This window comes from Coregonus clupeaformis, chromosome 18 (genome assembly GCF_020615455.1).
Source record: "Coregonus clupeaformis isolate EN_2021a chromosome 18, ASM2061545v1, whole genome shotgun sequence".
Lineage (NCBI taxonomy): Eukaryota > Metazoa > Chordata > Actinopteri > Salmoniformes > Salmonidae > Coregonus > Coregonus clupeaformis.
In genome coordinates, this window is record NC_059209.1 from 25,113,559 (window position 1) to 25,126,431 (window position 12,873).

At 43.8% G+C, this 12,873-nt stretch overlaps 1 pseudogene; it reads right to left on the minus strand.

The window, feature by feature from the left end:
* Positions 1 to 6,675: 6,675 nt before the first annotated feature.
* LOC121557333 overlaps positions 6,676 to 12,873 on the minus strand; it is a 61,271-nt pseudogene continuing 55,073 nt past the window's right edge.

Below are 12,873 nucleotides of genomic sequence, written 5' to 3' on the forward strand. Positions count from 1 at the left end.
CTGCGCCACTCAGGAGAATAACCAATCTTGAAGAAACCATTTGAGTTATCCAAACTGGTGGAGAGAGTGCTGGGGAAAGTGAAGGATGTGAGGATCACCAGAGGCGGGCTTGTTTTGAGCTTTTAGTTATGTATAAAGTGTTTGTTGAAGGGAGAAGCCGAGATGTACAAGATGTGGAAAATATCATATTATGTGTTATAAAAGTGAAGAAAATGTGACATGTTGTAATTGCGGTGGGAATCATGAAGCCACGTCTTCTGAATGCCCCACAAGGGTAAAAGGGAATGAGGTGGCCAAAGTCAGGGTTGTACAGAGCATTTCAAATGCAGAAACTGTGAAAAGGGTTGAGGGGTTGAATGTTGCACCAGAAGAGTCCATGGTAGTGGATAGGCCTTCACTGCAGGCTGCAGGGGTTGTCTTACACAAAGGATCCTGACATTTTAAAGGTTAAAAAGGTGGACTTTGTGGCCTTTATCACAATGGGGATCAATGGCACTGCCAAGGTGGAGAAAAGATCTAGGAAGATTGAAATCATTGGGATTGCGGCAGAGCGGTTCCTGGGGCTGAAAGATTTCACAGCAAAGGAGTTACATGGAATATTAGCAAAAGCCGTACCACCTTCTCAGGTCCTAGAGCCTGAGAAGGGAGATATGGAGAACTAAAAGAAGGAAGAAGTGGGAATTTTGTTTGTTTTGGCAATGTACTATTTTTATTAGGGTGGATTGTTAGAATCACTATTAAGTATGGCATTTTTTTATTATTTTTTTTACGTCTAGTTGGTGGCGGCAATACAACTTTTGGATGTAGTCCGCCATAAAACCCACAGAAGAAGAAGAAGAAGCTTCCGGTTTTGCAATGACAGCTTTTCTCCTCTAGCTTTATTGATCTAGCACTTGTGTATTATCTGACAGTGTTAGACTCATGTTCTGGCTGTAACCTACCAAGCAAGAACCTTTTGGCATTATGGCAAAAACTTGGCTGGTTGATTTAAAGGGTGTAATCATTACTTCAGAAAACGCAAACAAGTTACTATTAGACAAATTCGGGAGGGTACCTCTCCCGTTGCTTCTTAAAGCTGCAATATGTAACTTTTGGGGCGACCCGACAATTCACAGAAATATGACTTATAGATCTGTCATTCTCATTGAACGCAAGTCTAAGAAGCATTCTGTTCTATGTGCGCTATTTCTATGCTTCCTGTTCTTAAGTTCAATTTTTGCTTCTTTTACTTTTGGTTTTGTACACCAGCTTCAAACAGCTGAAAATACTATATTTGTTTATGGAAAAGCTATTTCAGTGGTTTTAGATGGTACAATGATTCTCTACACCACTGTTTTGTCACAAACTGAAATTAGCGAAACTATCACGCCTCTCACACCGTCAGCATCATTGCGCAAAATGGTATGCAGCATCATCTGGATATGTGTGCAACAAAAGTTCAACATTCACCTTCTGCTACCATTTCTGTCAAGCCATCTACGCATAGTTTGATGCATACCTTCGATAAATCCAACATATGCAGAACGCACTGCAACTGCCTCTGCAATGCAATGCTGCAAGGCAAACGCAGCATTCCATTAATAATGAATGTGTGTACACTGAACAAAAATATAAACGCAACATGTAAAGTGTTGGTCCCATGTTTCTTGAGCTGAAATAAAATCCCAGAAATTATTTCTTATTTCTCTCAAATGTTGTGCACAAATTTGTTTACATCCCTGTTAGTAACCGTTTATCCTTAGCCAAGATAATCCATCCACCTGACAGGTGTGGTTTATCAAGAAGCTGATTAAACAGCATGATCATTACACAGGTGGAACTTGTGCTAGGGATAATAAAAGGCCATTCTAAAATTACGTTTTGTCACACAACACAATGCCACAGATGTCTCAAGTTTTGAGGGAACATGCAATTGGCATTCTGACTGCAGGAATGTCCACCAGAGCTGTTGCCAGAACTGAATGTTCATTCCTCTACCATAAGCCGCCTCAAACGTTGTTTTAGAGAATCCTTGCGACATGGGGCCATGCATTATCATGCTGAAACATGAGGTGATGGCGGCAGATAAATGGCACGACAATAGGCCTCAGGATCTCGTCACGGTATCTGTGTACGGATCAAATACTTTTTTCCCCTCACTGTACTGACTGGTTTTCTACCTTTTTTAAAAAGGCATCTGTGACCAACAGATGCATATCTGTACTCCCAGTCATGTGAAATCCATAGATTAGGGCTTAATTTATTTATTTCAATTGACTGATTTCCTTATGTGAACTGTAGCTCATTAAAATCTTTGAAATTGTTGCATGTTTGTTCAGTATACTTCTGGTGTACCAAAATGCAATGACGCTGTCGGTGTGATCGAGGTGTTTGAATTTTAGGAACCAGGAAATGCCGGCGCGATTTCTGCATAGTGCATCTTTAAATGGTTAATGGTGTATTCATTATGCCGATTGTTGCGCAACCTTTGTCTGTTGCAAAATGTTTAGCAACAAACCGTTTACTCCAAACGGAAAACATTTTGCAAAGAAAATAGTTTATATTGGACATATTTAGGTAGGTCCCTCTCAGTTTTGTTCCGTTTGGTCCTTAAACGGTTTCCGTTGCAAGAGGTAATGAATATACCCCATGCCTGTGCCTACACGACTACAGAGAAGGGACATCACAGCTAATGGACTATCAGTACAATTAAGTGGAAAGCTTTTTGATCACTTGTACATGCAGCACATTTGGGAATGGCCCCACAAACTTTCTGGGAAAAAAGCTTAACAGGTTAAGAACTTTTCCCATCCACACCAGTTTTGTATCTGGAGCAACAAAACAGAACACAAATAAAAACGACTATGGTTGGTGTTAAATTAAGACAGACTTAAATGTCACACCTATATCACTTCACATAACAAAAATATACTGAAAAATAATATTTTAGGGGTATTTTATTAGAATCCCCATTAGCTGTTGCGAAAGCAGCAGCTACTCTTCCTGGGGTCCACACAAAACATGAAACATGACATAATACAGAACATTAATAGACAAGAACAGCTCAAGGACAGAACTACATCAATTTTAAAATGGCACACGTAGCCTACATATCAATACATACAAAAACTATCTAGGTCAGTGGAGGCTGCTGAGGGGAGGTTGGCTCATAATAATGGCTGGAACGGCGCAAACGGAATGGCATCAAACACATGGAAACCATGGCGTTGTGCCGTGAGGTGTTGCTTTGTGTTTTTTGAAACCAGGTTTTCTGTTCATTTGCGCAATATGAGATGGAAGGGAGTTCCATACAATGCTTTCTTGAATTTGTTCTGGATTTGGGGACTGTGAAAAGACCCCTGGTGGCATGTCTGGTGGGGTAAGTGCATGTCAGAGCTGTATAAAACGCAACATGCAACAATTTTAACGATTTTACTGAGTTACAGTTCATATAAGGAAGTCAGTCAAAATGAAATATACAGTTGAAGTCGGAAGTTTACATACACCTTAGCCAAATACATTTAAACTCAGTTTTTCACAATTCCTGACATTTAATCCTAGTAAAGATTCTCTATCTTAGGTCAGTTAGGATCCCCACTTTATTTTAAGAATGTGAAATGTCAGAATAATAGTAGAAATAAATTATTTCATCACATTCCCAGTGGGTCAGAAGTTTACATACACTCAATTAGTATTTGGTAGCATTGCCTTTAAATTGTTTAACTTGGGTCAAACGTTTTGGGTAGCCTTCCACAAGCTTCCCACAATAAGTTGGGTGAATTTTGGCCCATTCCTCCTGACAGAGCTGGTTCGACTGAGTCAGGTACACCTCCAATTGACTCAAATGATGTCAATTAGCCTATCAGAAGCTTCTAAAGCCATGACATCATTTTCTGGAATTTTCAGAGCTGTTTAAAGGCACTGTCAACTTAGTGCATGTAAACTTCAGACCCACTGGAATTGTGATACAGTGAATTATAAGTGAAATAATCTGTCTGTGAACAATTGTTGGAAAAATTACTTGTGTCATGCACAAAGTAGATGTCCTAACCGACTTGCCAAAACGATAGTTTGTTAACAAGAAATTTGTGGAGTGGTTGAAAAACAAGTTTTAATGACTCCAACCTAAGTGTATGTAAACTTCTGACTTCAACTGTATGAATTAGTCCCTAATCTATGGATTTCACGACTGGGCAGGGGCACAGCCATGGGTGGACCTGGGAGGGCATAGGCCTACTGACTGGGGAGCCAGGCCCAGCCAATCAAAAAAATGTTTTCCCCACAAAAGGGCTTTATTACAGACAGAAATACTTCTCAGTTTCTTCAGCTGTCCGGGTGGCTGGTCTCAGACGATCCCGCAGGTGAAGAAGCCAGATGTGGAGGTCCTGGGCTGGCATGGTTACATGTGGTTTTGAGGCCAGTTGGGACGTACTGCCAAATTCTCTAAAATGACTGAGGCGGCTTATGGTAGAGAAATTAACATTACATTCTCTTGACACAGCTTGGGTAGACATTTCTGCAGTCAGCGTGCCAATTGCACGCTCGCTCAACTTGAGACATCTGTAACAATGTGTTGTGTGACAAAACGTTTTAGAGTGGGCTTTTATTGTCCTCAGCACAAGGTGCACCTGTGTAATGATCATGCTGTTTAATCAGCTTCTTGATATGCCACACCTGTCAGGTGGATTATCTTGGCAAAGGAGAAATGCTCACTAAACAGGGATGTAAACAAATTTGTACACAATTTGAGAGAAATAACCTTTGTTTGAGAAACAGACGCTTCACAGTTCCTCAACTGGCAGCTTCATTAAATAGTACCCGCAAAACACCAGTCTCAACGTCAACAGTAAAGAGGCGACTCCGGGATGCTGACCTTCTAGGCAGAGTTGCAAAGAAAAAGCCATATCTTAGACTGGCCAATGAAAAGATTAAGATGGGCAGTCTGAGATATGGCTTTTTCTTTGCAACTCTGCCTAGAAGGTCAGCATCCCGGAGTCGCCTCTTTACTGTTGACATTGAGACTGGTGTTTTGCGGGTACTATTTAATGAAGCTGCCAGTTAAGGACCTGTGAGGCGTCTGTTTCTCAAACTAGACGCTAATGTATTTGTCCTCTTGCTCAGTTGTGCACCGGGGCCTCCCACTCCTCTTTCTATTCTGGTTAGAGCCAGTTTGCGCTGTTCTGTGAAGGGAGTAGTACACAGTGTTGTCCGAGATCTTCAGTTTCTTGGCAATTTCTCGCATGGAATAGCCTTCATTTCTCAGAACAAGAATAGACTGACGAGTTTCAGAAGAAAGTTATTTGTTTCTGGCCATTTTGAGCCTGTAATCGAACCCACAATTGCTGATGCTCCAGATACTCAACTAGTCTCAAGAAGGCCAGTTTTATTGCTTCTTTAATCAGCACAACAGTTTGATGCTGTGCTAACATAATTACAAAAGGGTTTTCTAATGATCAATTAGCCTTTTAAAATGATAAACTTGGATTAGCAAATACAATGTGCCATTGGAACACAGGACTGATGGTTGCTGATAATGGGCCTCTAGATATTCCATAAAAAATCAGCTGTTTCCAGCTACAATAGCCATTTACAACATTAACAATGTCTACACTGTATTTCTGATCAATTTGATGTTATTTTAATGGACAACAAAATTGCTTTTCTTTCAAAAACAAGGACATTTCTAAGTTTTCCCAAACTTTTGAACGGTAGTGTATAGTGTATATTTCTTAACTCTTACAAAATGTTAGCCATGTAAACATGAACCTCATCGGCAGAGCTAAAGCGATACTTTCTTCGTTCTCAATTCGAAAGTCATCGGTGTCTTAACTCCCATGGCTAGTTACAGGGGGAACGTTGGAGTTCAGAAAATGCTCAGTTATTAAATTAAATCCATTTTTGCTCCATGAAGTAATCCAACACTGCCATCTTATTTCTTATCTCATTGATCAGACATGTCAGGGCAGCAGGTAGCATAATGGCCGACTAGGTGAAAAATCTGTCTGTGCCCCTGAGCAAGGCACTTAACCCTAATTACTCCTGTAAGTCGCTCTGGATAAGAGCATCTGCTAAATAACTAAAATGTGAATGTGTCCACGTCATGTGCGCGACTCAGAAATTAAGCGTTGCTTTGAATGACGCCTGTCTCGATCAATGAGAGAAGACAAAGATTCTAATTGTTAAATTTTCACAATTCCAACATACCACATGCAACTTGACACAGAAGTTTATTAGACACCAGTGCCTTCTGAGAACAAAGAAGGTATCGCTAAGTAAAGGTTGGTCGAGAACTTGCTGATTACGGCTAAACAGGAGCCTTGTATCACTGGCTATCACAAGCTAATTAAATGAATTAGCTAATGATGATAGTCATTTTATCTAATCAGCTAACAAAATGTGTGATATATTGATTCAAGAGAAGATTACTAGCACCTTTTAAAGAGGAACAGGCTTAACTATCTCCCCATGTGATTGGGGGGGGTTCTGTGTCAGACAATGATTAATCTTACCATGAGAACATACAATTTTAAATCTGATCCAAGTCAGAATCTGAAAGCTTCCCCTTTTCTCATCATCATTTATTTTTTCCCTCCTTCAATTTTTCTTCTTCTTTACGGCTTGCTAGGTTGCGACCTCTTAATTGTTGTGCAGACTGGTGTGCTCCTTCTAGGGGGGCTGAGGCTAAGGAGGCAAACATCAGAGGAAGTAAAGCTTGTCTGCCAGCTGGATGGCCTGCTCTGAGTGGAGGTACTGGCCTGACAGGTAGGCCAGTTTGTGGGCGTATTTGCACGGCGCTTGCACCCGGATAGTCCCTAGCCAATACCAGTACATGTGGTACATTTTGAAGGTCAGCCTGGAGTGAGACCCAGTGTTAGATTATGTTAATACTGCAAGAATGACAGGCTTTCATGCTACACATTCCACGCCACCCACCAACCTATAAAGTCAACAATAACTGGGGTATTATGTTAACTAGCGGATACTATTTGGTCCTTACTGCAACCAGAGATTTATGGTGGCATAATCCAGTGTATGTTTAACCTTACCTTTGCAAGTGGTCTGGGGAGAGGTTTGCCGTGTTGTAGACTGATATCTAGTGTGTGGGCAAGCCACAGCCCTGTCGAATGTGATGCGCCATCAAGTAGAAGTCAACCCTGGGGAGAGAAAAATTAATATTTTGATAAATGAGGAAGTGTTAGAAACCTGATGCTGATGACCTAAGCCTAATTCTGATTCTGCCCACTTCTCCACTGAGGATATACAGTCAGAGGGGCAGAAGGGGGCGGATAAACAGCACAGGGCTCCATAATGACAGAGCCAGGACGAACCATTCCCTGTTGGTGACGGTGTGGTCCAGGACAGTCACGGGCGGAAGGGTTCCGAAGTGGTCTCTGGAACAGGAGTACAGGGTGGTGCTGATGTGTTTCTGGACCACGATGAAGGCCAGCTTGGGCTCGTAGTTAGGGAACGTCTAGAAACATTTGAGCAGCTGAGGGATCTTGTACAGCTCTACTGTGTTCAGCTGGCCGGAAACTCCGTCCTGGTACACCACAATCTTCTCTGGGAAGTTGTGGTTCACCTGGAAAAACATTAATCATATAAGACTATGGGTTATTTATTTAAATTCACTAACATTTAACATAGTCCATGGCTATTCTAAAAATTACAAAGTTCTCATAGAGGAGTCGAATAATGGAACACCCAATACTAGCCATGGTAGGGATTGTGATAATGCAAAAATATATAGATAGAAAAGCAATAAAACAAAACAATTGTTAAATAAAATATAGTACAACTACACTGTACCTTTCAAGATAGGGAATGATGTAAAATAATTAGTATTGCATTTTCCATTTATAGTATTTTATAAATGGATAAGACGGCATTAGAAGAAAGGATAACTTGCAAAATAATACATCTTCAAATATAACTAATTGGAACACAAAAGTACTAAATCAACATGGTGGACATAAAAACACAGCAAACAGAAGACATAGAAGGCACAGTATATGGGTATGTGTGGATGTGTTGTGATGGAAGTTGTGGTGTGTGTTTTTTTGTTTGGAAAAGTGTGGCGTTAAGTGAGTGAGAAAGGAAGTGGTTGCATATCCCAGAACCAATGTGTGTTTGTGAGCAGGGGTTGTGAGAGAGAGAGCTTTCAATTTTGTGCAGATGAGGGATGTACATTTAAAAATATTTGTCTTTATTTATTGTCCTATCATGATGGAACAGTCCCCACCCTATACCCTAGACACCCATCTGAGCGACCCATACATCAAAGACAAGTCCCTATCTGTTTTATGGGCCTGCTGTAAGTTGCCTATATGCAGCCAAAACAGAAAGATAAATGCGGTCAGAGACCTACCAGAGCAGCACCGCCCCCTCAAGATTCTGAGCCTGCCTGGCAGGGTTGGTCCTACAAAGCCAGAACCCCCTGATGGGAGAGCATAATATACAAGGAAATTCTCAAAACTGCTAATGAGAACCTTGACAACCTTTTACCTAGCGGTGGGGATTCCGGTGGGGTACCCCCACCCAGGTAGTGGCAGTGCTGGCAACACTGGCTGCAGTAACCCATCGGGAGGGGGGTCACACTTGGACAATCAGAGAGGGGGCATATTATTGTGTCTGACTGCACAGAGATGCTGGGGAAAATGGTCACAACGGGGGACCAGCGTGTGTGTGTTTCAGGGGAAGAGGGTGGATCTGATCGCCATCACCTAGGACTTTACATTGGTTAATCAAATCTCAATCTTGCATGCTTTCTCAAACAGCTGTTACTGTATATGCATTCATAAATCAGGTCCTTTCTTGAGTTGGGCTCTGGGATGTAACAACCGTTGAGCATCTGAGCTTATGGTTGATTGTGGGGGAAAGGAGTTGAGTGTGTAAGAGTATGTGTGTGTCTGTATGTATCCCACATCTGTTGCAATGGGGTAAGGATGTTAGGGACAATATACAGTGGCTTGTGAAAGTATTCACCCCCCTTGGCATTTTTCCTATTTTGTTGCCTTACAAACTGGAATTAAAATATATTTTTTGGGGGGTTGTATCATTTGATTTACACAACATGCCTACCACTTGTCACGCTCTGGCTCCGGGACTGTGTATTTTGAGCCAGGGTGTGTTCATTTGGTTGTGTTTGGTATTGGTTGTGTTGTATTTGGTTGGGTTTCCTTGGTTGGTCGTGTGACTCCCAATCAGTGGTAACGAGTGTCAGCTGTCGGCTCGTTATCTCTGATTGGGAGCCATATTTAAACTGTCAGTGTTCACCTTAGTGTTGTGGGTTTTTGTTCCTTGTCAGTCATTGTAACTGAGGACTTCACGATTCGTCATTGTTTGTTGTTTTTTGTAGTGAGTACTTTAATTTAATAAAGTTATGTTCGCTCAACGCGCTGCGCTTTGGTCTCCCTCATTAGACGATCGTGACAGAAAAACCCACCTTAACCAGATCAAGCAGCATGAAGAAGAGAGAGGATGGACTTGGGAGCAGTTGAGTAGGAGTCTCGACTGGGCCAAGCCAAGAGAAGAGGAGAGAGGTTGGACTTTGGAGCAGTGGGGTGATAGTCTGGCGAGAACGATGGAGGCCTGGTCCACGAAGAGGAGAGAACCCCAGAAAATTTTTAGGGGGGCTCACGACGTCGGACCAGCAGGAGGCCGCGATAGAGCGGTCCAGTGGGTTGCCGGAGGAGGCCGTCGGGTTACGGGGGCCACTGGTCGAAGAGGGGATGGAGGAAGTAGAGGCACGGCGAGAGGTACTGGCGTGTGTTGCCAGTCCGGTCCGGCCCGTTCCAGATCCCGGTGTAGGGCCAGTGGTGTGTGTCCCCAGTACAGTCCGGCCCATCCAAGCTCCCCGCACCAAGCCAGTGGTGTGCGTCGTCAGCCCTGTCCGGCCCGTTCCTGCTCTCCGCGCCAAGTCTGTGGTGCGCGTCGCCAGCCCTGTCAGACCCGTGCCTGCTCTCCGCACCAAGTCTATGGTGCGTTTCGTCAGCCCTGTCCAGCCCGTTCCTGCTACTCGCACCAAGCCAAGGGTGCGAGTCGTCAGCCGGATTCTGCCTGTTCCTGCCACTCGCACCAAGTCAAGGGTGCGAGTCGTCAGCCGGATTCAGCCCATTCCTGCTACTCGCACCAAGCCAAGGGTGCGAGTCGTCAGCCGGATTCAGCCCATTCCTGCTACTCGCACCAAGCCAAGGGTGCGAGTCGTCAGCCGGATTCAGCCCATTCCTGCTACTCGCACCAAGCCAGGGATGTGAGTCTTCAGCCTGGTGAGGCCTGTTCCGGCTCCACGCACCATGCAAAGGGTGCGTATCGTCTGCCAGGTCCGGTCCATTCCTGCCTCACGCGCCAAGCCAGGGGTGCGCGTCGGCAGTCCTGATCCAGCTAACTGGGTCAGATCGGACTGGGGGCACTACGGGGGGATTGTAGTAGGGTGGTGGTCAAGCCCGGAGCCGGAGCCGCCTCCGAGGAGCAATACCCACCCAGCCCTTCCCTATTTGGGGTGTAGGCGCGGTCGGAGTCCGCGCCTTTAGGGGGGGGTACTGTCACGCTCTGGCTCCGGGACTGTGTATTTTGAGCCAGGGTGTGTTCATTTGGTTGTGTTTGGTATTGGTTGTGTTGTATTTGGTTGGGTTTCCTTGGTTGGTCGTGTGACTCCCAATCAGTGGTAACGAGTGTCAGCTGTCGGCTCGTTATCTCTGATTGGGAGCCATATTTAAACTGTCAGTGTTCACCTTAGTGTTGTGGGTTTTTGTTCCTTGTCAGTCATTGTAACTGAGGACTTCACGATTCGTCATTGTTTGTTGTTTTTTGTAGTGAGTACTTTAATTTAATAAAGTCATGTTCGCTCAACGCGCTGCGCTTTGGTCTCCCTCATTAGACGATCGTGACACCACTTTGAAGATGCAAAATATTTTTTTGTGTGAAACAAACAAGAAATAAGACAAAAAAACAGAAGACTTGAGCGTGCATAACAGTCAATACTTTGTAGAGCCACCTTTTGCAGCAATTACAGCTGCAAGTCTCTTGGGGTATGTCTCTATAAGCATGGCACATTTAGCCACTGGGATTTTTGCCCATTCTTCAAGGCAAAACTGCTCCAGCTCCTTCAAGATGGATGGGTTCCGCTGGTGTACAGCAATCTTTAAGTCATACCACATATTCTCAATTGGATTGAGGTCTGGGCTTTGACTAGGCCATTCCAAGACATTTACATGTTTCTCCTTAAACAACTCAAGTGTTGCTTTAGCAGTATGCTTAGGGTCATTGTCCTGCTGGAAGGTGAACCTCCGTCCCAGTCTCAAATCTCTGGAAGACTGAAACAGGTTTCCCTCAAGAATTTCCCTGTATTTAGCGCCATCCATCATTCCTTCAATTCTGACCAGTTTTCCAGTCCCTGCCGATGAAAAACATCCCCACAGCATGATGCTGCCACCACCATGCTTCACTGTGGGGATGGTGTTCTCGGGGTGATGAGAGGTGTTGGGTTCGCGCCAGACATAGTGTCTCATCTGACCAGAGTACCTTCTTCCATATGTTTGGGGAGTCTCCCACATGGATTTTGGCGAACACCAAAGGTGTTTACTTATTTTTTTCTTTAAGCAATGGTTTTTTTCTGGCCACTCTGTGGAGTTTACGGCTTAAAGTGGTCCTATGGACAGATAGTCCAATCTCCACTGTGGAGCTTTGCAGCTCCTTCAGGGTTATCTTTGGTCTCTTTGTTGCCTCTCTGATTAATGCCCTCCTTGCCTGGTCCGTGCATTTTGGTGGGCGGCCCTCTCTTGGCAGGTTTGTTGTGGTGTCATATTCTTTCCATTTTTTAATAATGGATTGAATGGTGCTCCGTGGGATGTTCAAAGTTTCAGATATTTTTTTATAACCCAACCCTGATCTGTACTTCTCCACAACTTTGTCCCTGACCTGTTTGGAGAGCTCCTTGGTCTTCATGGTGCTGCTTGATTGGTGGTGCCCCTTGCTTAGTGGTGTTGCAGACTCTGGGGCCTTTCAGAACAAGTGTATATACAGTGGGGGAAAAAAGTATTTAGTCAGCCACCAATTGTGCAAGTTCTCCCACTTAAAAAGATGAGAGAGGCCTGTAATTTTCATCATAGATACACGTCAACTATGACAGACAAATTGAGAAAAAAAATCCAGAAAATCACATTGTAGGATTTTTAATGAATTTATTTGCAAGTTATGGTGGAAAATAAGTATTTGGTCACCTACAAACAAGCAAGATTTCTGGCTCTCACAGACCTGTAACTTCTTCTTTAAGAGGCTCCTCTGTCCTCCACTCGTTACCTGTATTAATGGCACCTGTTTGAACTTGTTATCAGTATAAAAGACACCTGTCCACAACCTCAAACAGTCACACTCCAAACTCCACTATGGCCAAGACCAAAGAGCTGTCAAAGGACACCAGAAACAAAATTGTAGACCTGCACCAGGCTGGGAAGACTGAATCTGCAATAGGTAAGCAGCTTGGTTTGAAGAAATCAACTGTGGGAGCAATTATTAGGAAATGGAAGACATACAAGACCACTGATAATCTCCCTCGATCTGGGGCTCCACGCAAGATCTCACCCCGTGGGGTCAAAATGATCACAAGAACGGTGAGCAAAAATCCCAGAACCACACAGGGGGACCTAGTGAATGACCTGCAGAGAGCTGGGACCAAAGTAACAAAGCCTACCATCAGTAACACACTACGCCACCAGGGACTCAAATCCTGCAGTGCCAGATGTGTCCCCCTGCTTAAGCCAGTACATGTCCAGGCCCGTCTGAAGTTTGCTAGAGTGCATTTGGATGATCCAGAAGAAGATTGGGAGAATGTCATATGGTCAGATGAAACCAAAATAGAACTTTTTGGTAAAAACTCAACTCGTCATGTTTGGAGGA